The following is a 5,725-nucleotide window of genomic DNA, read 5'->3' as shown; positions in this document are numbered from 1 at the left end:
CCAGCAAACTAAGGGTAAAAAAGAAAAACCTTGAGAAATGAGGTCCCGTCCTGACAGCACTCACATGCCCCTTCCTTCATTACCTCACCAGCTCTGCTGCTTGCGCTCTATCATGTTGTCACGCTTGGCCCTCATCATTTGGCCTCGGCCCCTCTGGCCCTCCGCTGAACCGAGCAGCAGGCTCATTACAGCGCCGGCCCCTCAGAGGACCAAGAGCTGATGTTTAGCAGCTGAATCACCTCCCACCGCCTGGCGTTGGTTTCATTCTGTCGAGGCGGAGAATGTCATTCATCAAGAGCCGTCAGGCCGTCAGTCACAGCAGCCGGCAGGAGCGAGAGGCCACGGTCATTAAGCTTCCTGCCGGCCCTGTAGTTCCACATGGCGCTGAGCGCTGCTGAAAAGTGGGCCTGAGCATAAAGAGCTGATTATTGAGAGAATTCAGACAAATCACAGAGCAAAAGTGAGGATCCATAGAGCATAAAGAGGCACAATTTAACCACAGAGCTCAGGTTTCTGTCAGTCTTCAGGGGTAAAGTTGATTTTCACCTTTTTTTCGAAGCAGTCTCTGTATCATATTCAAATTTCTGAAAGAAGTAAGAACAAAAAACTATTATTTGTTTTTTTGTCTGTCTGGCTTTTACTTCCTGCATTTATTTCAGAAATTATCACTATTGGACAAAATGTTTGGAATAAGCTCTATATTTTGGTCAGTGTATGTTTTGACTATTGAATTTTTGTTCAGAGGTAAGTAATAATGTTTTTAAAATATAAAAACAAACACAAATATTAAATATAAGTGATTTTTTCCTTTAAACTGTTAAAATGGCTCAATTCTGGTTTAAAGTTTGCCGAACAAAAAAAGTTTGTGGTGGAAGTGATTTTCTTGGTTAACAGATTTGGGTCCAAGCCTGTAAAGCCCCGTTTCAACCAGGGTATCCAGCTCCATAGGTTAGTGGTAGGTAGTTAGTACAGTACACACTTTCTTTGTTTCTACAGGCAAAACCTGGGAAGAGTGCCACGTTATTCAATCTGAGATTTCCTAAATTTCCAAATTTTTTCTGACCCTAAATGGGTGGACCTTGATACTCTGCAATCCATCCATTGGTTGAAAGCACCATTTTTAAATATACTTTGGATGTTTTGTTGCAATTGGTTAAAGCTGGGCAAAGCGGCAAATGCCAAATAACCAACCTATGGGAATTATTTGTACATAGTAAAATGTCTCTGGAGCCCTACTCCGAAATTATTCTTGAGAAGGCAAAGCAAGGTCTGTCCTACACAGAAGTTTCTGCATGGATGTCACTCAAAAGTTAAAGAACAAGAGGTGAAATCATAAAAATACAACATGTAAATATGGTAAAATGAGTTGCTTTTTGTGTTTGTATTTTAATGATTTTGATTTTTGTTCTGTAAACTTTAAAACAAAAATCAAGCCATTTTCAAGTTTTTTGTTAATTCCATTTTAACTTAAAAAGGAAACATTCCTGATATTTCATTTTAAGTTTTATCATTTTAAAACAAAATCAAATAAATGTACATTTTTTTTTGTTGTTGTTGTTCTTTAATACTCACCTCTGAACTACAAAACAAATGTTGACAGATTCTACATGTCTGATTTTGTCACTGACATGCTCAAAATAATGTGGTATACAAGGTAAAACTTGTATACCACATTAACTTGGAATGAGCAGTTTCTATCCAGTGATGCCATGGGGCTCCTCAGCCATGTTCCCTTGCTCTGTCATTACAGTAGCTGAGAAGGGACAAACCAAATACTGGCTCTAGAGAAGCCAAAATAATTTGGGTTTTTGGTGAAGTAGCTTCACTTTGATCTGATCAACACAGATCAGTGAGGTGTTAAATCCAGTAACTGCATCTCAGTAGCAACATGACTCCATCAGTGCTGTTAACTGGCTTAACTGGTTCTTGTATCAGAAATTTAACTAATTTAGGTATTAAAATTATTCAGTTATTTTCATATGTAACCTTGATATGGTTTAATGACAGCACAGCTCTCAAACTGACTGAGATGTGTTTTTTCTTTATGATGAGGAGTTTAAAAGAATAAATCAGGAAGGGACTGACTGGCTTGTATAAGGTTCTTAAAAAGAGCCATTAGCCTGATATCTTAGCCCGGCCTCATGTTGGCAGCAGCAGGACGGCCTGCAGAAGAGGGGGGGGATGTCTCGGGGAAGGGAACACAGACTGTTGAGGGAGAAGATCTTAAAATAGAATCTACTGACTCTCACTTTTTTTCCAAAAAAAAAAAAAAAAAAAAAAAAAAACAGAGTCTGCCTGCAGCGCTGGATTTCTGCACGCTTCACTGTTTATCAGAAGGGCAGCTCCTGCTCCTCAGCTGATACAAGCGCTCTGGGTTAGGACTGATGTTCAACTCACAGTGCTGATGGTGCACAGCAGTCAGTCTGTAATAAACAACTGAATGTTATTGTCACATTTCTCTACTTGCCTTCTGAGGTTTAAACTGTTATCATATAAAAATGTACCGAAAAGGTTCTCTTCTTTGTGTTTAGCCTTTGTGTATATAACATTTGTCATAGAATCTGCCATAAGCTGCTCACTTCAAAGAGGAGATGTTTCAGGAGAGGGCACAAATTTCCTTTTCGAGCCAGCCTAATTTTTAGAGAATGACCCACATGACAAACATGTGGATGAAATCTATGCAAAGCAGCTGTGTGAGGAGCAGACGTCCGTCTTGGCACGTAGTTCAAAGAACATAGACCTAACATTGTTATATCAGAAATAGTGTGTCCCATCTTTTCATCTCAAAGAAAGCTTTCCCATTTTGTGAAAAAGTTTTATCTGCTGGTTGTCTTCCTGTTGCTACCCACTGAATGTTGAACATGAATGCCACAGGTAGCCAAATATATAAAGTACAAAAAGATTAAAAGAACAACCATCCTTGTTAAATGTGTCTTATTTTCAAGTGGAGGTCATTGAAGGCCTTTTGAATGTTTATTGAACCTGGCCAAAAACTCTGTTTTTGATATTGCCATCATATTTAGTATATTAGCTGCTTTTGGAATGTATGAAGAATTTTTTTTATAGTTAAATGCATCAAAGTGAGATTTACATAGATATGTATATAAAATGTGTCTTCAACCCCACTCGTTCACTTCAAAAGTCTGCTGCATGCATTTTTGTATCTACTCAGACCTCTGTAATTAGACATGCACACTTTGAAACACTACTGTCAGCAGCTTCTTATTAAAAGGTGTTAGTTGGCCTGAATAATTCCCGTGTGCGGGTCTCCTGGCAATACCTATTGAAAACTCCAGTTTTCACACTTCCAGTACTTGGCTGTTTATGTGAGAACTGGGCTTCAGTCATCTAAAAGCAGATGTGTGCAGTTTTGTAAGTTGCTCATATGTTTTCTAACTTGTAAGCATGCTTTGTAACAATTATCACCATATCTGAATGAAATGAAAAGTATAAATCAAATCCACAGCTCTAAAAGTACAAGTCCATTCTGTAAACACGTGTATAACTGGACGTTCAATGGAAATACTTACTTTGACCCCCCAGTCTAGTTTAATTGATTAAAATCAAATCAAGTTTTGTTTATAAAGCACTTTTCATACAACAAGTAACACAAACTGCTTTCCATGTCAAAAACAACTTTTGAAAGTAAAAAACAAGCTATCACACACTCAAGTTTATAACAGAATAACTTAGGAAACACACGCATGCAATCATTCTTTCGCTTTCTCTGTCACACACACACACACACACAGAAGGTTTAAATTTCCGCAGTTTCATGCCACAGCTGTCGTTGTACTTTTTAACATGGTATAAAGTTTGGTTGCACAGAAGTTTTATCCCTCAAGTAGAGTACAAAAGATGTACACTACATTGGTTCAATTAGACCATTTAGTGTTGTGACCTGGAGCCAGAAGCTCATCAAAGATGCTCTACAGAACTTTTGCAGATTTTCTGTGACTCACCCCATATTGTTGGCTAATTTGGCATCCATCTTGCATCCTACCTGTACTGTGAGCTCTTTCCAGCCAATAAAAGAACCTTTCTTCTTTCTTTTTCTCTCGTCCTTAAAATAATGTTTTCTTGGATTTTTTCTTCTTCTGCTGAATTAGCCACAGTAAATAGTAAATGGACTTGTACTTATATAGTGGTTTTCTAGTTAGCTTGACCACTCAAAGCACTTTACACTACCGGTTACATTCATCCATTCACACACACGAATACATCAATAGGCAGATCAGGAGGGAACGTGGGGTTTAGTGTCTTGCCTAAGAATGCTGACATTCGCAGCTCATCATTGTAATGTTCTTACCTTTTGAGGAAATAATACTCCTCATATCTCAACTGTGAAGTGGCTTGTCTGTCTTCCAGGGGCTTAGGGCTAGGGTTAGAAAGTATTGATAATTTACATGTTGTGCAAGAACCATACTTAAAACTCATGGCGTTCAGTTTAAACAATAAACCTTTTAGATACTTATATGAAATCAGCAATTATGGGTCCGCCATGACTGAATAAAACAGCGGTGTAATGACTGTTTTATTTTTTCCATCTTTACTGTAATTTATATGTAATGTTGAATTATTAGCAGTATATTCAAGATGATCATATAGTTACAGCTGCAGCCATTGCTTGTGTCAGAGGACAGAGTCCAGTTAAAAAGTTTAGTGACAGTGTTATGGAGGGGGATGTTAAGTAAATGTTCTCAATCAAGAATACTTAACGTTTTCCATCTCATTTGTGCTGGAATTGTTCATTTTTAACCTAAATATATGATTTTTAGTTTTATGATGAATGACAAAAATGTGAACTTTATATAAATAAGTGATTAAATATTTCTCTCTCTGTGTGTGTAAGTGTGTTTAATTTCTTTTAATATACCTGCTTGTGCCTTTCAATGGAAACTTCTACAGTTGTAAATGTTTTGTAATCATTGTTTAAAAACGAATAAAATAAAAAAGGAATATCCTGGTTTGGGTCTCTGTAGCACATGACTGTGAAAATCTGATGCATATTTATGAATCAACACTGCATACAGAGTCTAAAATGCATCAGAAGCTGTCTGCTCCACCCTGTAAGGAACTCCTCTGTATAATGATCGTTACACTGTAAGTACTCACAGAGTTGCATCCCATTGAATTCAAATGTACTTTCAGATTTCATATATATTGTAAATTGGAGCTGTACTTGCTGACATGTAGATGTGATTTGCATATATACTCATTTTCACTGATTCAGATATAGTGATGTAAGTTACAAAACTTACATCCTTATCTTAGCTCCACAGATGTGTACCAGTGTCCACATGATGCATGCCTGTAGAACTTTTCATTGGGTTGAACGTCTGCATATTTTTCAGATATTTATTGTAAAACCTTTTTTTGCAACATAGAGAAAATATGTTTAATTTTATCCATCCAAACAAACAAAAGTAATTTTTGTTTAAAAAAACAAAAATCTTGCATCTCACACTATCTATCTGTAGCTGAGTAGCTGAACTCTTCAAAAAAAACACACTTCTATTAGAGACCAAGTGTAAGGAAATCACCTCAAAGAATTTCTGTAAATGTTTGGAATAATTCCAACATTGAAAAACTAAAGAACCATCAAATATTTTACTCTATCAGTTTTCTGCTTTTCATTAAATTCCCAAGTGCAATAATTCCTGTTGCTTTTAATGTGTCTGCTTGTGTTTGAGATTGCAGTAATCACACAGTTTATGTCTGTCAG

This window comes from Melanotaenia boesemani, chromosome 6, assembly GCF_017639745.1.
Source record: "Melanotaenia boesemani isolate fMelBoe1 chromosome 6, fMelBoe1.pri, whole genome shotgun sequence".
NCBI classification, from domain to species: Eukaryota; Metazoa; Chordata; class Actinopteri; order Atheriniformes; family Melanotaeniidae; genus Melanotaenia; species Melanotaenia boesemani.
The sequence above is the reverse complement of the archived record's forward strand: the minus strand, read 5'-3'. Positions refer to the sequence as shown.